General features: G+C 38.5%; 2 long non-coding RNA genes across 2 annotated transcripts; both read left to right on the top strand.

The window, feature by feature from the left end:
- Positions 1-6,977: 6,977 nt before the first annotated feature.
- On the top strand, positions 6,978-24,340 carry LOC142525201 (uncharacterized). The gene is made up of 5 exons (XR_012815042.1): positions 6,978-7,147; positions 9,128-9,264; positions 10,032-10,219; positions 12,067-12,184; positions 24,129-24,340. It is a non-coding gene; the product is annotated as an uncharacterized LOC142525201 (long non-coding RNA).
- LOC142525200 (uncharacterized) lies at positions 17,982-20,346 on the top strand. The gene is made up of 2 exons (XR_012815041.1): positions 17,982-18,141; positions 20,134-20,346. It is a non-coding gene; the product is annotated as an uncharacterized LOC142525200 (long non-coding RNA).
- Positions 24,341-25,463: the final 1,123 nt, after the last annotated feature.

A 25,463-nucleotide genomic window follows, 5' to 3' on the forward strand; every position in this document is an offset into this window, starting at 1 on the left:
TGACTGCCGGCGGGGGTCCATTTCCTTGCTCGTTCTCCTGTCCGCCTTCACGGTTGATATTAGCATAACGCGGGTTGCGGTTCTGTCTTGGGGGTCTGCCGTCCATTTCCTACAGATTGCAAGTTCTAAGAATTTGTTGTACGAGTAAAGTTCATACAATAGGTTGTGCTGAAATAAATTGAAATCAATGAACCAAATAGAACAAATTTTTATTGATTTCTAAAAGAAAGAACATGACCAATCTAAAGGAAATAAAAGTCGTACTGAATAAAATAGCAACAACGGAAAAAGAAAGGTAAAATAAAACTCCTAGAACAAAATCACTAAGACAGAATAAAATATCAGGATAAAGTAAGATACTGAAAATTAAAATTTTTTTAAAATTTCGAAAAATGAAAAGTTTTGAGATAGGCAATATGGATTCGAAGAGTATGTCGAGAGGATTTTAGATCAGTTGACGGAACCGAATTCGGAGTTTCCTACGAAAAATCGAAGGACACATGCTGGCGGGTTGACTCGTTGACTCGGCCGAGTTGACTCGCCGGGTTGACTCGCCGGAGTATGGTCGGAGGAAAGGCGTGCGTCGGCGAAGAGGTCAGCATCACAGAACCGGTGGTGGCACGGCCAGAATCGGTCGGAAAAATACCTAATTGGCCGGAACTCGCTCAAACTCGGTTAACTCACTTGAAATTGGGCGTTTTCGATTAGTTGATCCGATCTCAAAATTGATTGTTGGGAAACGTTACCCATGGATAGTATAATGTTTGGGTAAAAGGAATTGAAAATCGGAGTAGGATTGATAGGGTAATTGGACGAAATAAGATTCGGCGTTAGGGTTCGTACGCCAAATCCGTAGATCCAAAATTCCGGTTGCACCCGAGCACGAAATCTGAAATTGTTTGAGGGCTTTTGTTCGACTCGTCAAGGCAGTCCTAGATCTGGTCTCCGATCAAAGAAATACTACCAGAAGCGGCCGGAATCGGCGAAAAATGCGGCGGATCGCGCTAAGGGATTGTTTGGCCGGAATTCCCGATTTTTTTTTTTTTTTGAAAATCGATTTTTTTCCAACTCGGATTATGAACCTGGCGGCTCTGATACCACTTAAATGTCACGTCCCGAAACTCGGGATTGACACCGGCGTTGTTTAACAATCACACAATCGAAACAACAAGCCTTTCGTAGCACAGTATAAATCGAACCAGTTTATATATCATAATTTCCACGAAATAAACATTGTCTTTACAATAACGAAATCCAACGAAATAGTAAATAATGCGGAAGCGTCTTACAATTATTAAATCATAAATTGGAACATAACTACTACTGGTCTCGTGAATCACCATCCCCAGAACTGTTCGGACTCCTCTTCCTCAACCTGTTCTTCGGACTTATTTTGGAAGGGTTGTAAGGGGGGTGAGTATTTTGGGAATACTCAGTAAATGGGGGACTTTGAACACAACAAAACCAATTTAATAACATTTTCAAAACATATCATAAACGTACATCATGCTTTTTATAATCGTAACGTAAATTTCATAACATAATAACAATGCGATTTTTCACCTTTAACGGTTTACTGATGTCAGTCCCTAAGTTTTGATCCTCTAAGGGGTGAGGCCATAAAACAGTTCTATCCCACTGTTAAGGGCCATATGTTGGAATTCCACCCATTTTCAGGGAATTCTCACAGTGTCAAACATAAACGTACCAAAAGTTCGTAAAAACGTATAGACGAAACAACGGTACTCGACCGTATTTTTAAACCACAAAACCGAAATTTTCATGTGCATAAAACAAAATTTAAAACAGCCCACTTACAGTGTTTGAATGCTAGAAAACGAAGATGCTTGGCTTCGGGATTTAGGTTTCTTCTTGTGCTGGCTCGGACAGCGCTTCGGCTCGACTTTTAGGCTAACCTCGGGACAATATTTGGGCAGAGTTTCGCTAAGGAGAGTTGCTGAAATTCTCGAAAATTTGTAGCAAGGACTTTCGAAAATTAGGTGTGGGGAATGACTAGGGTTGATGCACTATTTATAGGGGAGGAGGGTGGAGCTAAATTTGGCACTAAAATCATACCAAAAATCATATCAAATCCCCTAATATTGGCTCCAAATTTCCTTGCCATTCTCGAAAAATATGATGGCTAATTTATGGGATTTGTTTCCAATTTCCTTATAGTTTATTCTTGTATGTGATAATTTCGAAAATTGCTAGGTCCATGCCTTGATTCCTCTAGTCTTGGATGGTCTCTACCCAATATAGTATATCCCTTTGCATATTTTCGAGAATATGCTAGCCTTATTGTAGGTATTTTTGACTTGGTAATCAAGATTTCCAACAATTAATTTCCCCATAATCATATCCTATTTATTAATAAAGTCTTATGCTAAACAAATTTCCTTACAATTATTTAATTACAAGATGGAAAAATCCGGTTCTTACATCCCTCCCTCCTTATGAGAAGTTTCGTCCTCGAAACTGGAGTTGGCCTGGTCTCAAAATAGGTAGGGATATTCCTTTCCCTTACAATCTACTACCGCATTGTTTCTTGCTAACCAATCCATTCCTAAGATGATATCGAAATCGACCATGATCAACTGTATCAGGTCGGCTCTAAAAGTCTAATTACCAATACTGATTTTTCAATCTCTGTAAATTTCGTCAGTTTCAATGGCTCTACGAGTAGGCGTGGCTAGTTGGAAAGGTTCGGTTAGCTTATCGGGCTTACGTCCTAACTTCTTACCAAATCTCTTAGATATACAAGAATGTGTAGCGCCACAGTCAAATAACACATAAGCAGGCACTTGCTGAAAAAATATGGTACCTGTCACAACATCGCTTGCATCATCTGCCTCCTCCTGCGTTATGGCAAACACCCTGGCATTTGGTTTGTTCTCCCGTGGTTTATTGGCATTTGCCCCTGAGCTCGACCCGTCTCTTTTACCTGGTCCGGTTGTTTTGTTGCTGGCGGCTGGACAATCTGCCATACGGTGTCCTGGTTTTCCGCATCCAAAGCAGACACCGCTGGCTCTACGACATTCTCCCAGGTGTCGTAAGTGGCAAGTTGGGCAAGGCTTAATGGCTTGGTAGTTGGTGGCGGGTGAAGGCCCCTTAGGTGGTTCGCCGGAGTGGTTCGGTTTCTTGAACGACTGACTGCCATGAGAGGACTGATCATTCATAGGCCTTTTGTTCCTAATCTCCTTCTCTCTGCGCTGGATATCAGCTTCAGCTCGGATAGCTGCGCCCATCAGGTCTGAGAAGTTCGCAGGTTGGTAGACTGCCAAAGCCGACTGTATTCTGCTGTTCAAACCCTTTTTGAAGCGGTGTAATTTCAGAACTTCGTCCGCCATGATTGCCGGAGCATAAGATCCTAAGGCGTTGAACTGGGAGGTGTATTCTACAACTGACATGTCGAGAGTTTGAGTGAAGTTTTCAAACTCACTCAGTTTCTGCAGTCTGACCTTGGCTGGATAATATTGTTTCAGAAAGGCTTCTCGAAATCGCTGCCAAGTCATTGGTCCTGCAGCTGTCATGGCTGGCGAGATTGCTTCCCACCATTTTCCCGCTTTATCTTCCAGGAACGGCACAGTCACGTCCACTTTCAGTGCCTCGGGAACTTCCAATAGGCGATGTTGAGTCTCTACACCTTTTAGCCAACTCTGGCTAACTTCAGGGTCAGCGGCTCCACTGAAGGTTGGACACCTATTCTTGCGGAGTGACTCATAGTGGAACTTGATTCCATTTGGTGGTGGAGATGGTGGTGGCTGATTGGCGTTCGGGTTTCCCAACCCTTGCAGTGTTGTCGCCACAATAGTGGCTATGGCCATAAGATCAGTTTGGCTTAAGTTGACTGCCGGCGGGGGTCCATTTCCTTGCTCGTTCTCCTGTCCGCCTTCACGGTTGATATTAGCATAACGCGGGTTGCGGTTCTGTCTTGGGGGTCTGCCGTTCATTTCCTACAGATTGCAAGTTCTAAGAATTTGTTGTACGAGTAAAGTTCATACAATAGGTTGTGCTGAAATAAATTGAAATCAATGAACCAAATAGAACAAATTTTTATTGATTTCTAAAAGAAAGAACATGACCAATCTAAAGGAAATAAAAGTCGTACTGAATAAAATAGCAACAACGGAAAAAGAAAGGTAAAATAAAACTCCTAGAACAAAATCACTAAGACAGAATAAAATATCAGGATAAAGTAAGATACTGAAAATTAAAATTTTTTTAAAATTTCGAAAAATGAAAAGTTTTGAGATAGGCAATATGGATTCGAAGAGTATGTCGAGAGGATTTTAGATCAGTTGACGGAACCGAATTCGGAGTTTCCTACGAAAAATCGAAGGACACATGCTGGCGGGTTGACTCGTTGACTCGGTCGAGTTGACTCGCCGGGTTGACTCGCCGGAGTATGGTCGGAGGAAAGGCGTGCGTCGGCTAAGAGGTCAGCATCACAGAACCGGTGGTGGCACGGCCAGAATCGGTCGGAAAAATACCTAATTGGCCGGAACTCGCTCAAACTCGGTTAACTCACTTGAAATTGGGCGTTTTCGATTAGTTGATCTGATCTCAAAATTGATTGTTGGGAAACGTTACCCATGGATAGTATAATGTTTGGGTAAAAGGAATTGAAAATCGGAGTAGGATTGATAGGGTAATTGGACGAAATAAGATTCGGCGTTAGGGTTCGTACGCCAAATCCGTAGATCCGAAATTCCGGTTGCACCCGAGCACGAAATCTGAAATTGTTTGAGGGCTTTTGTTCGTCTCGTCGAGGCAGTCCTAGATCTGGTCTCCGATCAAAGAAATACTACAGAAGCGGCCGAAATCGGCGAAAAATGCTGCTGATCGCGCTAAGGGATTGTTTGGCCGGAATTCCCGATTTTTTTTTTTTGAAAATCGATTTTTTTCCAACTCGAATTATGAACCTGGCGGCTCTGATACCACTTAAATGTCACGTCCCGAAACTCGAGATTGACACCGGCGTTGTTTAACAATCACACAATCGAAACAACAAGCCTTTCGTAGCACAGTATAAATCGAACCAGTTTATATATCATAATTTCCACGAAATAAACATTGTCTTTACAATAACGAAATCCAACGAAATAGTAAATAATGCGGAAGCGTCTTACAATTATTAAATCATAAATTGGAACATAACTACTACTGGTCTCGTGAATCACCATCCCCAGAACTGTTCGGACTCCTCTTCCTCAACCTGTTCTTCGGACTTATTTTGGAAGGGTTGTAAGGGGGGTGAGTATTTTGGGAATACTCAGTAAATGGGGGACTTTGAACACAACAAAACCAATTTAATAACATTTTCAAAACATATCATAAACGTACATCATGCTTTTTAAAATCGTAACGTAAATTTCATAACATAATAACAATGCGATTTTTCACCTTTAACGGTTTACTGACGTCAGTCCCTAAGTTTTTATCCTCTAAGGGGGCGAGGCCATAAAATAGTTATATCGCACTGTTAAGGGCCATATGTTGGAATTCCACCCATTTTCAGGGAATTCTCATAGTGTCAAACATAAACGTACCAAAAGTTCGTAAAAACGTATAGACGAAACAACGGTACTCGACCGTATTTTTAAACCACAAAACCGAATTTTCATGTGCATAAAACAAAATTTAAAACAGCCCACTTACAGTGTTTGAATGCTAGAAAACGAAGATGCTTGGCTTCGGGATTTAGGTTTCTTCTTGTGCTGGCTCGGACAGCACTTCGGCTCGACTTTTAGGCTAACCTCGGGACAATATTTGGGCAGAGTTTCGCTAAGGAGAGTTGCTGAAATTCTCGAAAATTTGTAGCAAGGACTTTCGAAAATTAGGTGTGGGGAATGACTAGGGTTGATGCACTATTTATAGGGGAGGAGGGTGGAGCTAAATTTGGCACTAAAATCATACCAAAAATCATATCAAATCCCCTAATATTGGCTCCAAATTTCCTTGCCATTCTCCAAAAATATGATGGCTAATTTATGGGATTTGTTTCCAATTTCCTTATAGTTTATTCTTGTATGTGATAATTTCGAAAATTGCTAGGTCCATGCCTTGATTCCTCTAGTCTTGGATGGTCTCTACCCAATATAGTATATCCCTTTGCATATTTTCGAGAATATGCTAGTCTTATTGTAGGTATTTTTGACTTGGTAATCAAGATTTCCAACAATTAATTTTCCCATAATCATATCCTATTTATTAATAAAGTCTTATGCTAAACAAATTTCCTTACAATTATTTAATTACAAGATGAAAAAATCCGGTTCTTACAGCACACAGCAGTGAAAAATACTATACTCAACGTACCTTTCATGAACTTTAAAAATGTAATCTTTCATGAACTTTAAAAGCGTAACGTAAACGTGTCGTGTAAAATCATGACGTGTCAAAACAGCTCATCGTTAATCATCATTCATCGTTCATCATTTATCATTCATCGTTCATCATTCATCAGTCATTTATCGTTCATCATTCATCGTTATTGTAAAGCTCCGAAAATCGAAAAGTCCATATGAACCACATGCATACAAATTATTAAATTTCTTTGGTATTTTATTAAATTCTTTTAAAGCATAAAATGCATGTTTATTTTATTAATTTTTGTTTAATTATTTTTATGCATCATTCACGATTTATTCCATACATTTTATAAGTTCATGCATTAGAATTTTTAAGTTTCATTTCGCGCTCAAACGCGTATCGGAGATCAGAAAATTTTCAGGAAAATTATTTTAATTACATGATTTGTTTTTAAATATTAATTTAAGATGTTTTAAAGGTATTTTTCAAGAATTCAGATTTATTGGGTATTTTTAACCGCAAGATTTTAATTTTTTTCAGGATTGTATTTGGATTTAATGGGTCTTATTTTAAATTAGGCTGCTTAAAAACTAAACTTAAACCTAATTAATACTAAGTGGCCAACCACCCATTTATTTATGCAGCCCCTCCACGTGAAGGCATCATCTTATCTCTCCCCTCACAACCGACACCATCTTCATTTCTCATTATTCTCTAGGTTCCATCCATTTCCCATCTCATAAAGCTGAAGGTTTCCTCGTTCATTCTTTGTTCTTGAAAAATAAATCATTCCGGCACTCGTCTTCGATCTTCTCGCGCCATTTCATCTAAGGCACGCCACGTACTTTTGTTTCTGCATCTTACTCGCTATATATATATGCTGTTATATGTTCATTAGTTTGAGGATTTTTCGATCCAAAGCATAGCATAGAGGTTCTTCGGTTTTGGGTAAAATTCATGCATATTTTGATTTATCAGTCACGTTTTCTGTTTTTGGGTGCAAGGGGCTGCTGTATTATGATGGTAAGGGGATGTTCAGATCGTGGTTGGTAAGGTTTAAGTGATGGTGTGCGCAGCTGGTTGGGTTTTGTTGGAATAGACGAGTGTCGATCGAGTGAGAGGCTTGTGGAAGGTTCGATCCATTGTTCCTGCTACACCAGCTGAGCGAGGGCCTCCTCCAGCCCTGGACCAGACCCTGGTGGGTCTGAGTCAGGGTGTGGAATGGCTCGAACCATGCTGGAAACAACAGAATGAGCAATCGAGTTAGGTAGAGACGATTTGGCTTCGGTAGTGTCTTGTTGTGGATTCTCGGTTCCTAGCGGTTAGTAAAGTGCATGGGGCCGTTGGCTTAGTTCTGGTAGGTACCTTAAGGGCAGGTCTAGGTCCTAGATGGTCAGGCTTGTGGCTGGTAAGAGCTGGTGCGAGCCTAACGCTGGTGGAATTCGGTTGGTACATAGAGGGATTGAAATGAGAATAGCTGATTTTTGTCCAGCGGCTGGTGAGGGTTGTTCGAAGGGCTGGTTTGTCTAATTTTGAGGTTTTAGCACCTTTTAAGTGTTTATTAGGTGTGGTAAAAAGTTGAGAAAAATTCGGTTAAGTTTCGAGTCGATTCGGGTTAAAATCGTGACTCCGGTTTAAGTTTTAAAATAATTTAGTTAAGTTATGAAATGTGCTCGAATTTACATCTAGGAACGATTTTAAAAATGTTTTGGGATATTTTAAGGAGTTTGGTAAGATTCGGATAAAAATAATGAGTTTTGGATTTATCTGGGATTTAGTCGCCGCACGAAATATTAATTAAAGAATTAATTGAAACACTTAGATTTAAGCTTAATAAAATTACGAAAAATAATATTTAAGCTCAAATAATTATTAGAAATCTAAGTTTTTTAATTTGGAAATTTTATGCTAAGGTTTGGTTTATTTCGAGATTAAAGCGCGTCAATATGTTATGTTTAAACATTAATTTAAAATTCATCGATTTAAGCCAAATAAAAATATGGGAAAATTCTTGTAGGCTTAAATAATTATTTGGGACATGTTATAGTCAATGGAATTAAGAAAATGTCAAAAACGTGAAATTTTACGTTTAGGGACAAAATGGTAATTTTTATGTTTTCTGGGGCATTTTGCACCCAGGGTGAGATGTTGGTCCTGGCAGCGCCCTGAGCACAAATTTATGATATTTTAAATGTTCATGCATCATGATCACGATTTTAAGATTTTATGAAGATATACGTCGCATGCTTGGATTTAAGAAAAATTGCATTTATTCAAGATTTTTTTTATAAGTGATGAAAATGATAATGTTTTGAATGATGGGAATTAGTTGTGGCTATCGAAGTATATGTAAATGGTTAAGATGTATATGTAAATGCTGATGATGAGGCCTAGGCAAAGTGGATGGGTGAACCTGTCACTGATGTCCGACAGCCGCCGGGTACCGCGGTTCTATGTATGATGGATCCATCGTAAATGATGATGTACGATAGTCACCTCTAATGAACGGAATTCACCAATGATGAATGATGAACGATGAATGATGAACGATAAATGAATGATGAACGATGAACGATAAATGATAAACGATGAATACTGAATGATGATTAACGATGAGCTGTTTTGACACGTCATGATTTTACACGACACGTTTACGTTACGCTTTTAAAGTTCATGAAAGATTACATTTTTAAAGTTCATGAAAGGTATGTTGAATATGGTATTTTTCACTGCTGTGTGCTATGTATATGTATTTGCTATTAACGGTGCAGGTGTGTTGAGTCTTTAGACTCACTAGGCGTGTGTGATGCAGGTGAGCTTCATAATGAGGAGACTTGAGGTGCCGAACTCTGAGTAGGCAGACCTGGTGTTTGGTGACATGACCCAAGGACCACATGTTTTCCAGCATTATGATTTATGAGATTTGAGAGGAAATGAATATTTTAATACGTTAGTGATTTTTATATGTTTATGGTGACGTATGATTTTGGATGTTTAGTTATTTTTAAAATACGCTATTATTACTGTCAAATTATTACTATTATTTTAAATGTTATTTCGAAAAATGCAAGCTTTATATATAAAAAAAATTTTATCTAGTAGAATTTTAAAAATGAGCGAGATGTTTCAGTATTGTAATGTCCCGAAAAATTTGAAGGTCCACGTGAATCACATGCAATTTATTAAATTTCTTTGGTATTTTATTAGTTTGTTTTAAAGCATTAAATGCATGTTTATTTAATAAATTATGTGTTTAATTATTTTTATGCATAATTCATACATGATAGAATTTATTTCACGAAATTTTAAAGGTTATACATAAAGATTTTTAAGTTTCATTTCGCGCTCAAACGAGGAACGGGGACCGGAGAATTTTCAGGAAAATAATTTTTATTACATGATTAATTTTTATTATATAATATAAGATGTTTTTAAGTGTATTTTTCAAAAATAGGATTTTATTGTGTATTTTTACCGCAAGATTTTATTTTTATCCGGTACGCAAATTTTATTGAATCGAAAGACTTTTTGAGGGTTCGGTTAATATTTTCAAAATCTTTCCAGCACGAAATATTTTTCAGGACAGTATTTGGATTTAATGGGTCTTATTTTAAATTATGCTCATTAGTGCACATTTTAATTAATCTAAACTATACTTAAAACTAAACTTAAACCTAATTAATACTAAGTGGCCACCCACCCATTTATTTATGCAGCCCCTCCACGTGAAGGCATCATCTTATCTCTCCCCTCACAACCGACACCCTCTTCATTTCTCATTATTCTCTCGGTTCCATCCATTTCCCATCTCATAAAGCTGAAGGTTTCCTCGGTCATTCTTTGTTCGTGAAAAATAAATCATTCCGGCACTCGTCTTCGATCTTCTCGCGCCATTTCATCTAAGGCACGCCTCGTACCCTTATTTCTGCATCATTTACGTCATATACATGCTGATGATTGTGTTCTTAGAATTAAAATTTCGATCCAACCTAGTGCAGGAAAGATTTTCGGTTTTCTTGTTTATTCTTGCATCTTGTGATCACCACTCACGTTTTTTCTGGTAAGTTGCAAGGGGCTGCTGGTTTTCGGTGTTAGAGGGCTGATAGGACTTAAAAAAAGGGGGACACCTTGCTGGTATCATGAACGGATCAAGCCTAGGGGGTTAAAGATCGGAGTTATGGTTGTAGGTCGACGTTTGTGGCAAGGTTGGTGTAGGAGCTGTAGGTGTTGGATCTCGTTCCGTGTATGGCTAGTCCAGGGCTCTTGGCCATGGTTTAGGCAGTCTCTAATGGTCCTAGGATGAGTATAGTTATGGTGGTTAAGGGTCTTGTTGGCCAGGAAGTATGCTGGAACGAGAAGAAGTGCAGCTGCGCAGATTTGTATGCATGTAAGGGCTGTAGGTGTTTGATCTTATGGTTTCGGCTAGGGGCTGGGTTGGGGCTCTTGGCTATGATTTAGGCACTCTCTAAGGGTCCTAGCATGAGCCTAATTAAGGTGGTTTGTGGCTTGGTTGGCTGAAGAAAGCTGTACAACCAGAAACATGAAAGCTGCACAATTTGAGTCTCTTGTAGCTGCTGTCACGGTTCTGATTTTTTTGGGGCTTAGGTGATGGTTCTGAGTTAAAAAGGGCTTAACCATGGTCTTAAGTATTGTCTAAGGGTCGAGTCTAGGGCTTAGTTTGGGTCTGGTTCGAGTCGGTTTAAGCATGAAGTAGTTAGAAGCATGCTAGGGTCACGGCTAGAGTTGGGCGATGGCTTGCTGGAATTTCCAGCAGCTGTTCAGGGTCTTATTCGAGTGTCTAAAGGTCTGGTTTTGAGGTTTTTAGGACCTTTTAGATGTTTTTAAGGTATGGTAAAAATTTGGGAATGTTTTGGTTAAGTTTCGGTCCGATTCGGGTTAAAACCGGGACCCCGGTCCAAGTTTTAAAACGAATCGGTTAGTTTGTAAAATGAGCACGAGTTTACGTCTATGAATGCTTATAAATATGTTTTGGGATATTTTAAGGAGTGCGGTAAGCTTCGGGTCAATTTTAGACGTCTAGGGGCAAAACGGTAATTTTTGGGTTTCCAGGGGCAAAATGGTCATTTTGAACCCGGGGTGAGATTTTGGTCCTGGCAGCGCCCTGAGCACAAATTTACTATATTTTAAATGTTTATGCATCATGATCACGATTTTAAGATTTTATAAAGATATACGTCGCATGCTTGAATTTAAGAAAAATTGCATTTATTCATGATTTTTATAAGTGATGAAAATGGTAATATTTTGAATGATGGGAATTAGTTGTGGCTATGGAAGTATATGTAAATGTTTAAGACGTATATGTAAATGCTGATGATGATGATGAGGCCTAGGCACAGTGGATGGGTAATCCTGTCACTGATGTCCGACAGCCGCCGGGTACCGCGGTTTTATGTATGATGGATCCATCGTAAATGATGTACGATAGTCACCTCTAATGAACTGAATTCACCAATGATAAGTGATGAAAGATAAATGAATGATGAATGATGAACGATGAACGATGAACGATGAACGATAAATGATAAACGATGAATGATGAATGATGATTAACGATGAGCTGTTTTGACACGTCATGATTTTACATGACACGTTTATGTTACATTTTTAATGTTTATGAAAGGTATGTTGAGTATGATAATTTTCACTGTTGTGTGCTATGTATATGTATTTGCTATTAACGGTGCAGGTGTGTTGAGCCTGTAGACTCACTAGGCGTGTTTGATGCAGGTAAGCTTAATGATGAGGGGACTGAGGTAGGGAACTCTGAGTAGGCATACCTTGTGTGGTGACACAACCCGAGGACCACATGTTTTCTGCATTACGATTTATGAGATTGAGAGAAGATGTATATTTTCATACGTTAATGAATTTAAGATTTTAACTCGTTTATGTTTACATATGATTTTGGATGAGTTTGGTTAATTTTTTATCGACGCTATTTTTAGTGTCAAATATTTAAGATCATCCCCAGAACTGTTCGGACTCCTCTTCCTCAACCTGTTCTTCGGACTTATCTGGGAAGGGTTGTAAGGGGGTGAATATTTTGGGAATACTCAGTAAATAGGGGACTTTGAATACAACATAACCAATTTAATAACATTTTCAAAACATATCATAAACGTACATCATGATTTTCATAATCAGTAACGTAAATTTCGTAACATAATAACACTGCGATTTTTCACCTTTAACGGTTTACTGACGTCAGTCCCTAAGTTTTGATCCTCTAAGGGGGCGAGGCCATAAAACAGTTCTATCCCACTGTTAAGGGCCATATGTTGGAATTCCATCCATTTTCAGGGAATTCTCATGGTGTCAAACATAAACGTACCAAAAGTTCGTAAAAACGTAAAGACGAAACAACGGTACTCGACCGTATTTTTAAACCACAAAACGAAATTTTCATGTGCATAAAACAAAATTTAAAATAGCCCACTTACAGTGTTTGAATGCTAGAAAACGAAGATGCTTGGCTTCGGGATTTAGGTTGCTTCTTGTGCTGGCTCGGACAGCGCTTCGGCTCGACTTTTAGGCTAACCTCGGGACAATATTTGGGCAGAGTTTCGCTAGGGAGAGTTGCTGAAATTCTCGAAAATTTGCAGCAAGGACTTTCGAAAATTAGGTGTGGGGAATGACTAGGGTTGATGCACTATTTATAGTGTAGGAGGGTGGATCTAAATTTGGCACTAAAATCATACCAAAAATCATATCAAATCCCCTAATATTGGCTCCAAATTTCCTTGCCATTCTCAAAAAATATGAAGGCTAATTTATGAGATTTGTTTCCAATTTCCTTATAGTTTATTCTTGTATGTGATAATTTCGAAAATTGCTAGGTCCATGCTTTGATTCCTCTAGTCTTGGATTGTCTCTGCCCAATATAGTATATCCCTTTGCATATTTTCGAGAATATGCTAGCCTTATTGTAGGTATTTTTGACTTGGTAATCAAGATTTCAACAATTAATTTCCTCATAATCATATCCTATTTATTAATAAAGTCTTATGCTAAACAAATTTCCTTACAATTATTTAATTACAAGATGGAAAAATCCGGTTCTTACATCCCTCCCTCCTTATGAGAAGTTTCGTCCTCGAAACTGGAGTTGGCCTGGTCTCAAAATAGGTAGGGATATTCCATTCCCTTACAATCTACTACCGCATTGTTTCTTGCTACCCAATCCATTTCTAAGATGATATCGAAATCGACCATGATCAACTGTATCAGGTCGGCTCTAAAAGTCTAATTACCAATACTGATTTTTCAATCTCTGTAAATTTCGTCAGTTTCAATGGCTCTACGAGTAGGCGTGGCTAGTTGGAAAGGTTCGGTTAGCTTATCGGGCTTACGTCCTAACTTCTTATCAAATCTCTTAGATATACAAGAATGTGTAGCGCCACAGTCAAATAACACATAAGCAGGCACTTACTGAAAAAATATGGTACCTGTCACAACATCGCTTGCATCATCTGCCTCCTCCTGCGTTATGGCAAACACCCTGGCATTTGGTTTGTTCTCCCGTGGTTTATTGGCATTCGCCCCTGAGCTCGACCCGTCTCTTTTACCTGGTCCAGTTGTTTTGTTGCTGGCGGCTGGACAATCTGCCATATGGTGTCCTGGTTTTCCGCATCCAAAGCAGACACCGCTGGCTCTACGACATTCTCCCAGGTGTCGTAAGTGGCAAGTTGGGCAAGGCTTAATGGCTTGGTAGTTGGTGGCGGGGGAAGGCCCCTTAGGTGGTTCGCCGGAGTGGTTCGGTTTCTTGAACTAATGACTGCCATGAGAGGACTGATCATTCATAGGCCTTTTGTTCCTAATCTCCTTCTCTCTGCGCTGGATATCAGCTTCAGCTCGGATAGCTGCGCCCATCAGGTCTGAGAAGTTCGCAAGTTGGTAGACTGCCAAAGCCGACTGTATTCTGCTGTTCAAACCCTTTTTGAAGCGGTGTAATTTCAGAACTTCGTCCGCCATGATTGCCGGAGCATAAGATCCTAAGGCGTTGAACTGGGAGGTGTATTCTACAACTGACATGTCGGGAGTTTGAGTGAAGTTTTCAAACTCACCCAGTTTCTGTAGTCTGACCTCGGCTGGATAATACTGTTTCAGAAAGGCTTCTCGAAATCGCTGCCAAGTCATTGGTCCTGCAGCTGTCATGGCTGGCGAGATTGCTACCCACCATTTTCCTGCTTTATCTTCCAGGAACGGCACAGTCACGTCCACTTTCAGTGCCTCGGAAACTTCCAATAGGCGATGTTGAGTCTCTACACCTTTCAGCCAACTCTGGCTAACTTCAGGGTCAGCGGCTCCACTGAAGGTTGGACACCTATTCTTGCGGAGTGACTCATAGTGGAACTTGATTCCATTTGGTGGTGGAGGTGGTGGTGGCTGATTGGCATTCGGGTTTCCCAACCCTTGCAGTGTTGTCGCCACAATAGTGGCTATGGCCATAAGATCAGTTTGGCTTAAGTTGACTGCCGGCGGGGGTCCATTTCCTGGCTCGTTCTCCTGTCCGCCTTCACGATTGATATTAGCATAACGCGGGTTGCGGTTCTGTCTTGGGGGTCTGCCGTCCATTTCCTACAGATTGCAAGTTCTAAGAATTTGTTGTACGAGTAAAGTTCATACAATAGGTTGTGCTGAAATAAATTGAAATCAATGAACCAAATAGAACAAATTTTTATTTATTTCTAAAAGAAAGAACATGACCAATCTAAAGGAAATAAAAGTCGTACTGAATAAAATAGCAACAACGGAAAAAGAAAGGTAAAATAAAACTCCTAGAACAAAATCACTAAGACAGAATAAAATATCAGGATAAAGTAAGATACTGAAAATTAAAATTTTTTTAAAATTTCGAAAAATGAAAAGTTTTGAGATAGGCAATATGGATTCGAAGAGTATGTCGAGAGGATTTTAGATCAGTTGACGGAACCGAATTCGGAGTTTCCTACGAAAAATCGAAGGACACATGCTGGCGGGTTGACTCGTTGACTCGGCCGAGTTGACTCGCCGGGTTGACTCGCCGGAGTATGGTCGGAGGAAAGGCGTGCGTCGGCGAAGAGGTCAGCATCACAGAACCGGTGGTGGCACGGCCAGAATCGGTCGGAAAAATACCTAATTGGCCGGAACTCGCTCAAACTCGGTTAACTCACTTGAAATTGGGCGTTTTCGATTAGTTGATCCGATCTCAAAATTGATTGTTGGGAAACGTTACCCATGGATAGTATAATGTTTGGGTAAAAGGAATTGAAAATCGGAGTAGGATTGATAGGGTAATTGGACGAAATAAGATTCGGCGTTAGGGTTCGTACGCCAAATCCGTAGATCCGAAATTCCGGTTGCACCCGAGCACGAAATCTGAAATTGTTTGAGGGCTTTTGTTCGTCTCGTCTAGGCAGTCCTAGATCTGGTCTCCGATCAAAGAAATACTACAGAAGCGGCCGAAATCGGCGAAAAATGCTGCTGATCGCGCTAAGGGATTGTTTGGCCGGAATTCCCGATTTTTTTTTTTTGAAAATCGATTTTTTTCCAACTCGGATTATGAACCTGGCGGCTCTGATACCACTTAAATGTCACGTCCCGAAACTCGGGATTGACACCGGCGTTGTTTAACAATCACACAATCGAAACAACAAGCCTTTCGTAGCACAGTATAAATCGAACCAGTTTATATATCATAATTTCCACGAAATAAACATTGTCTTTACAATAACGAAATCCAACGAAATAGTAAATAATGCGGAAGCGTCTTACAATTATTAAATCATAAATTGGAACATAACTACTACTGGTCTCGTGAATCACCATCCCCAGAACTGTTCGGACTCCTCTTCCTCAACCTGTTCTTCGGACTTATTTGGGAAGGGTTGTAAGGGGGGTGAGTATTTTGGGAATACTCAGTAAATGGGGGACTTTGAACACAACAAAACCAATTTAATAACATTTTCAAAACATATCATAAACGTACATCATGCTTTTTATAATCGTAACGTAAATTTCATAACATAATAACAATGCGATTTTTCACCTTTAACGGTTTACTGATGTCAGTCCCTAAGTTTTGATCCTCTAAGGGGGTGAGGCCATAAAACAGTTCTATCCCACTGTTAAGGGCCATATGTTGGAATTCCACCCATTTTCAGGGAATTCTCACAGTGTCAAACATAAACGTACCAAAAGTTCGTAAAAACGTATAGACGAAACAACGGTACTCGACCGTATTTTTAAACCACAAAACCGAAATTTTCATGTGCATAAAACAAAATTTAAAACAGCCCACTTACAGTGTTTGAATGCTAGAAAACGAAGATGCTTGGCTTCGGGATTTAGGTTTCTTCTTGTGCTGGCTCGGACAGCGCTTCGGCTCGACTTTTAGGCTAACCTCGGGACAATATTTGGGCAGAGTTTCGCTAGGGAGAGTTGCTGAAATTCTCGAAAATTTGTAGCAAGGACTTTCGAAAATTAGGTGTGGGGAATGACTAGGGTTGATGCACTGTTTATAGGGGAGGAGGGTGGAGCTAAATTTGGCACTAAAATCATACCAAAAATCATATCAAATTCCCTAATATTGGCTCCAAATTTCCTTGTCATTCTCGAAAAATATGATGGCTAATTTATGGGATTTGTTTCCAATTTCCTTATAGTTTATTCTTATATGTGATAATTTCGAAAATTGCTAGGTCCATGCCTTGATTCCTCTAGTCTTGGATGGTCTCTACCCAATATAGTATATCCCTTTGCATATTTTCGAGAATATGCTAGTCTTATTGTAGGTATTTTTGACTTGGTAATCAAGATTTCCAACAATTAATTTTCCCATAATCATATCCTATTTATTAATAAAGTCTTATGCTAAACAAATTTCCTTACAATTATTTAATTATAAGATGGAAAAATTCGGTTCTTACAGCACACAGCAGTGAAAAATACCATACTCAACATAGCTTTCATGAACTTTAAAAATGTAATCTTTCATGAACTTTAAAAGCGTAACGTAAACGTGTCGTGTAAAATCATGACGTGTCAAAACAGCTCATCGTTAATCATCATTCATCGTTTATCATTTATCGTTCATCGTTCATCATTCATCATTCATTTATCGTTCATCATTCATCGTTATTGTAACGCCCCGAAAATCGAAAAGTCCACATGAACCACATGCATACAAATTATTAAATTTCTTTGGTATTTTATTAAATTCTTTTAAAGCATAAAATGCATGTTTATTTTATTAATTTTTGTTTAATTATTTTTATGCATCATTCATGATTTATTCCATACATTTTATAAGTTCATGCATTAGAATTTTTAAGTTTCATTTCGCGCTCAAACGCGTATCGGAGATCAGAGAATTTTCAGGAAAATTATTTTAATTACATGATTTGTTTTTAAATATTAATTTAAGATGTTTTAAAGGTATTTTTCAAGAATTGAGATTTATTGGGTATTTTTAACCGCAAGATTTTAATTTTTTTTAGGATTGATTTTAGATTTAATGGGTCTTATTTTAAATTAGGCTCGTTAGTGCACATTTTAATTGATCTAAACCTATGCTTAAAAACTAAACTTAAACCTAATTAATACTAAGTGGCCAACCACCCATTTATTTATGCAGCCCCTCCACGTGAAGGCATCATCTTCTCTCTCCCCTCACAACCGACACCATCTTCATTTCTCATTATTCTCTAGGTTCCATCCATTTCCCATCTCATAAAGCTGAAGGTTTCCTCGTTCATTCTTTGTTCTTGAAAAATAAATCATTCCGGCACTCGTCTTCGATCTTCTCGCGCCATTTCATCTAAGGCACGCCACGTACTTTTGTTTCTGCATCTTACTCGCTATATATATGCTGTTATATGTTCATTAGTTTGAGGATTTTTCGATCCAAAGCATAGCATAGAGGTTCTTCGGTTTTGGGTAAAATTCATGCATATTTTGATTTATCAGTCACGTTTTCTGTTTTTGGGTGCAAGGGGCTGCTGTATTATGATGCTAAGGGGATGTTCAGATCGTGGTTGGTAAGGTTTAAGTGATGGTGTGCGCAGCTGGTTGGGTTTTGGTGGAATAGACGAGTGTCGATCGAGTGAGAGGCTTGTGGAAGGTTCGATCCATTGTTCCTGCTACACCAGCTGAGCGAGGGCCTCCTCCAGCCCTGGACCAGACCCTGGTGGGTCTGAGTCAGGGTCTGGAATGGCTCGAACCATGCTGGAAACAACAGAATGAGCAATCGAGTTAGGTAGAGACGATTTGGCTTCGGTAGTGTCTTGTTGTGGATTCTCGGTTCCTAGCGGTTAGTAAAGTGCATGGGGCCGTTGGCTTAGTTCTGGTAGGTACCTTAAGGGCAGGTCTAGGTCCTAGATGGTCGGGCTTGTGGCTGGTAAGACCTGGTGCGAGCCTAACGCTGGTGGAGTTCGGTTGGTACATAGAGGGATTGAAATGAGAATAGCTGATTTTTGTCCAGCGGCTGGTGAGGGTTGTTCGAAGGGCTGGTTGGTCTAATTTTGAGGTTTTAGCACCTTTTAAGTGTTTAGGTGTGGTAAAAAGTTGAGAAAAATTCGGTTAAGTTTCGAGTCGATTCGGGTTAAAATCGGGATTCCGGTCCAAGTTTTAAAATAATTTAGTTAAGTTATGAAATGTGCTCGAATTTACATCTAGGAACGATTTTAAAAATTTTTTGGGACATTTTAAGGAGTTTGGTAAGATTCGGATCAAAATAATGAGTTTTGGATTTATCTGGGATTTAGTCGCCGCACGAAATATTAATTAAAGAATTAATTGAAACACTTAGATTTAAGCTTAATAAAATTATGAAAATTAATATTTAAGCTCAAATAATTATTAGAAATCTAAGTTTTTTAATTTGGGAATTTCATGCTAAGGTTTGGTTTAATTCGAGATTAAAGCGTGTCAATATGTTATGTTTAAAGATCAATTTAAAATTCATCGATTTAAGCCAAATAAAAATATGGGAAAATTCATGTAGGCTTAAATAATTATTTGGGACATGTTATAGTCAATGGAATTAAGAAAATATCAAAAACGTGAAATTTTACGTCTAGGGACAAAATGGTAATTTTTATGTTTCCTGGGGCAAAATGGTCATTTTGCACCCATGGTGAGATGTTGGTCCTGGCAACGCCCTGAGCACAAATTTATGATATTTTAAATGTTCGTACATCATGATCACGATTTTAAGATTTTATGAAGATATACGTCGCTTGGTTGGATTTAAGAAAAATTGCATTTATTCAAGATTTTTTTTTATAAGTGATGAAAATGATAATGTTTTGAATGATGAGAATTAGTTGTGGCTATCGAAGTATATGTAAATGGTTAAGATGTATATGTAAATGCTGATGATGAGGCCTAGGCACAGTGGATGGGTGATCCTGTCACTGATGTCCGACAGCCGCCGAGTACCGCGGTTCTATGTATGATGGATCCATCGTAAATGATGATGTACGATAGTCACCTCTAATGAACTGAATTCACCAATGATGAATGATGAACGATGAATGATGAACGATAAATGAATGATGAATGATGAACGATAAACGATAAATGATAAACGATGAATACTGAATGATGATTAACGATGAGCTGTTTTGACACGTCATGATTTTACGCGACACGTTTACGTTACGCTTTTAAAGTTCATGAAAGATTACATTTTTAAAGTTCATGAAAGGTATGTTGAGTATGGTATTTTTTACTGCTGTGTGCTATGTATATGTATTTGCTATTAACGGTGCAGGTGTGTTGAGTCTTTAGACTCACTAGGCGTGTGTGATGCAGGTGAGCTTCATAATGAGGAGACTTGAGGTGCCGAACTCTGAGTAGGCAGACCTGGTGTTTGGTGACATGACCCAAGGACCACATGTTTTCCGCGTTATGATTTATGAGATTTGAGAGGAAATGAATATTTTAATACGTTGATGATTTTTAAGATTTTTATATGTTTATGGTGACGTATGATTTTGGATGTTTAGTTATTTTTAAAATACGCTATTATTACTGTCAAATTATTACTATTATTTTAAATGTTATTTCGAAAAATGCAAGCTTTATATATAAAAAAAAAAATTTATCCAGTAGAATTTTAAAAATGAGCGAGATGTTTCAGTATTGTAATGTCCCGAAAAATTTGAAGGTACATGTGAATCACATGCATGCAATTTATTAAATTTCTTTGGTATTTTATTAATTTGTTTTAAAGCATTAAATGCATGTTTATTTAATAAATTATGTGTTTAATTATTTTTATGCATAATTCATACATGATAGAATTTATTTCACGAAATTTTAAAGGTTATACATAAAGATTTTTAAGTTTCATTTCGCGCTCAAACGAGAAACGGGGACCGGAGAAGTGCAGCTGCGCAGATTTGTATGCATGTAAGGGCTGTAGGTGTTTGATCTTATGGTTTCGGCTAGGGGCTGGGTTGGGGCTCTTGGCTATGATTTAGGCACTCTCTAAGGGTCCTAGCATGAGCCTAATTAAGTTGGTTTGTGGCTTGGTTGGCTGAAGAAAGCTGTACAACCAGAAACATGAAAGCTGCACAATTTGAGTCTCTTGTAGCTGCTGTCACGGTTCTGATTTTTTTGGGGCTTAGGTGATGGTTCTGAGTTAAAAAGGGCTTAACCATGGTCTTAAGTATTGTCTAAGGGTCGAGTCTAGGGCTTAGTTTGTGTCTGGTTCGAGTCGGTTTAAGCATGAAGTAGTTAGAAGCATGCTAGGGTCACGGCTAGAGTTGGGCGATGGCTTGCTGGAATTTCCAGCAGCTGTTCAGGGTCTTATTCAAGTGTCTAAAGGTCTGGTTTTGAGGTTTTTAGGACCTTTTAGATGTTTTTAAGGTATGGTAAAAATTTGGAAAAGTTTTGGTTAAGTTTCGGTCCGATTCGGGTTAAAACTGGGACCCCGGTCCAAGTTTTAAAACGAATCGGTTAGTTTGTAAAATGAGCTCGAGTTTACGTCTATGAATGCTTATAAATATGTTTTGGGATATTTTAAGGAGTTCGGTAAGCTTCGGGTCAATTTTAGACGTCTAGGGGCAAAACAGTAATTTTTGGGTTTCTAGGGGCAAAATGGTCATTTTGAACCCGGGGTGAGATTTTGGTCCTGGCAGCGCCCTGAGCACAAATTTACTATATTTTAAATGTTTATGCATCATGATCACGATTTTAAGATTTTATAAAGATATACGTCGCATGCTTGAATTTAAGAAAAATTGCATTTATTCATGATTTTTATAAGTGATGAAAATGGTAATGTTTTGAATGATGGGAATTAGTTGTGGCTATGGAAGTATATGTAAATGTTTAAGACGTATATGTAAATGCTGATGATGATGATGAGGCCTAGGCACAGTGGATGGGTAATCCTGTCACTGATGTCCGACAGCCGCCGGGTACCGCGGTTCTATGTATGATGGATCCATCGTAAATGATGTACGATAGTCACCTCTAATGAACTGAATTCACCAATTGTGGGGACCCGGACGCTAATCCTCATCTTAATCATCTTTGGGATTTAATTATCAATTAAGATAAACAGGGTCTACAATTTTTTTTTTTCTTTAAAATGCGGAAGGTAATGGAATCAATCTATTATATAAACCAGTATAATAATACAAATCTTGTACAACATGCTTCTAGTTCAAACTAGTCTAAGGTTTAGCTACTAGATTTCAAGTATTAAACCAAGTCTACAATAAGTCCGGAATCACCACTCTAACTCATCTTCTCTCATCATCTTCTTGACCCCGATCCTGTCTCACCTGTTGTCATGCACACATACAAAACAAGACAACAGCTGGATACTCCGGTGAGAATAAATCCCATTATAAAACATGTATACATGCATATACACAATATAAATCATAAAGCATATTATCATGCATAAAATTCATAACGATAGGTTTCATAGTCTAGGAAACCAAATCAAAATAAGCATGCAGTAACAATGGATTCCATAATCTCTGAAATCAAAATAAAATAAGCATGCTACTCAATTCAATTCATATCTTGACTCGACTCTAACTCTAGGGATCCCGATGTGAATAAGACGTCACTGTCTGTCACCTACCCTCCCAACCGGGGTAACTGTACGTCTTATTCCTAGACTTCGGTCCTGTCTGTATCGAATGTCTACAATCGGATTGAATCTGATCCGAAGCGTCGATACCACCAAACATCTAGTTTAGCAAGTCTGCCAATGACTCTCATATTTCAATGCTTGAATATAAATCTATAAACAAGACATAATCATAATCAAATATAAATAATAAATCTAGTATGTGATTTAGGGAAACTCCAACCAAGTCTGATTCGAGTCGTATCTCCCGAATTCACATGAATTATACCTTTGTCTTCCCGGTCTGACGAAGACGAAGTCTTGTATTCCAATCTGTCCATAACCAGTCTGGCAATGACAATTGTATAAATACAATATCAGTATATAATTCGATTCAAAACCTGTTTTGATCAATACTCAAATCAGTATATAATCTGATCCATATCTGAACAAGGTACAATCTACTTCATATCAACGATATCATCGAAATCATTACGGAATCTGATCACTCTAAATTAACTGATGTTTCGACGGCATAACAATACAGTTTCGATATCCCTGTCAATCTCAACATCACATATATAATATCAGAATTCATAATCAGTATTAGTACAATTCATAATCTCAATATCTGTACACTTAAGATCAGTAACAACACAACTCTGATATTAAATCCCAATCAATATCTTTCGAAAATCATAACAATTGTATAAACAGTCTATTCTTAAATCTGACTTCAATTATACAATGTCTACTGTAGCAGAAACATCATATCTGATTCATATTCAATTATGACAATATCATAAATTCAAATCATGTCTAAACGTAACGAAACTTACGTCCAGTTGTAGCCTGCGTCGATAGAAACACAGTACCGAAGTCGGATTCAAAATCAGACGGACGGATTTTGTGTAACACTCAAATTCTCACTCGAAAGAAACTTGAAGCATTCCTTAAAATTCTCTCCTCGGCTTCCTTCTTTCTTTTGTTTCAGAGAGGAGTATGTTTGTTCTTTATATATGCATACATATACACGTTGCATTCCAAGACACCATGTGGCGATTTTTCATGATGCATGCCGCGCGCATATGCGCGCACAAAGCCGCGCATATGCCCCGGTAGTTCTGCCCGGCATCTTCCGCATTTCTGCCTCTCGCGCATATGCGCCATCTACGTCACGCATATGCGCCAATCATTCTGCCCAATCCGCGCATGTGCGCCATTTACGTCGCGCATATACGCCGATCTTTCTGGACATTCCGCGCATGTGCGCACATTCCAGTCGCGCATATGCGCCGATTATATTCTTCACACCTAATGTGATTTCTTCTTTCGGCTCTCCCGATCTGATCCGTTCCGTCTATAATTATCTTTAAATAAATAAATAAATCATTTCAGATTAATCTCAGATTACAGTAATAAAATCTCGGGCCTTACACCAATGATAAATGATGAAAGATAAATGAATGATGAACGATGAACGATGAATGATGAACGATGAACGATAAATGATAAACGATGAATGATGAATGATGATTAACGATGAGCTGTTTTGACACGTCATGATTTTACATGACACGTTTATGTTACATTTTTAATGTTTATGAAAGGTATGTTGAGTATGATAATTTTCACTGTTGTGTGCTATGTATATGTATTTGCTATTAACGGTGCAGGTGTGTTGAGTCTGTAGACTCACTAGGCGTGTTTGATGCAGGTAAGCTTAATGATGAGGGGACTGAGGTGGGGAACTCTGAGTAGGCATACCTGGTGTGGTGACACAACCCGAGGATCACATGTTTTCCGCATTACGATTTATGAGATTGAGAGAAGATGAATATTTTCATACGTTAATGAATTTAAGATTTTAACTCGTTTATGTTTACATATGATTTTGGACTGAGTTTGGTTAATTTTTAAACGACGCTATTTTTAGTGTCAAATATTTAAGATCATTTTTAAATCTTATATTTTTAAAATATCATAAATTTGTGCTCAGGGCGCTGCCAGGACCAAAAACCTCACCCCGGGTGCAAAATGACCATTTTGCCCCTAGAAACCCAAAAATTACCGTTTTACCCCTATGCGTAAAATTCCATGTTTTTTACATTTTCTTAATTCCATTGACACTAACATGTCCCAAATAATTATTTAAGCTTACATGAATTTTCTCATATTTTTATTTGGCTTAAATCGATGACCTTTAAATTAATCTTTAGATATAACATATTAATGCGTTTTATTCCCAAATTAAACCAAAACTTAGCATAAAATTCCCAAATTAAAAACTTAGACTTCTAATAATTATTTTAGTTTAAATATAATTTCCCATAATTTTATTAAGCTTAAATCTAGATGTTTCCATTAATCCTTTAATTAACGTTTCGTGCGGCGATTAAATCCCGGATAAATTCAAAACTCATTATTTTGATCTGAAACTAACCAAACTCTTAAAAAAGTCCCAAAACATATTTAAAAGTATTTCTTAGACGTAAACTCGAGCTCATTTCATAACTTAACCGAATTGTTTTAAAACTTGGATCGAGGTCCCGATTTTAACCCGAATCGAACTGAAACCTAACCAAAACTTTCCCAACTTTTATCACACCTTAAAAACACTTAAAAGACCCTAACACATAATCACCAGACCCTAAATCCCATGGCTGAAAATTTCAGAATTCACCCAAAAGTCTCGGCCCTACCTTTATGCTTGTGCAAATCCATAACTCACACATGGCTCCCACCCTTGAAATACTTCGGTCCACCTCCTCCCAACCCTTGTCCAGCCTTAAAACCAGCAGTTCTCGATCTCTCATGACCCATAAAACAAACCCAAGAGCTGCTGGAATTCTCCAGCGCACTAGCCTCCAACCATGACGCAACAAGGCTCGGCCATCTCCTTCCTAACTCGACTCCGGATTGGACCAGCCTTAGACTAAACCATCCTATGACCAAGACCAGTCCGTGGACCTCCCATTGGACAGAATCAACCACACCTCAAGCCCCCAAACTAGTGGACGTGCAGCACGGCTCCACTACCCTCCCTAAGAAT

Source organism: Primulina tabacum, chromosome 14 (assembly GCF_025594145.1).
Source record: "Primulina tabacum isolate GXHZ01 chromosome 14, ASM2559414v2, whole genome shotgun sequence".
Taxonomy (NCBI): domain Eukaryota; kingdom Viridiplantae; phylum Streptophyta; class Magnoliopsida; order Lamiales; family Gesneriaceae; genus Primulina; species Primulina tabacum.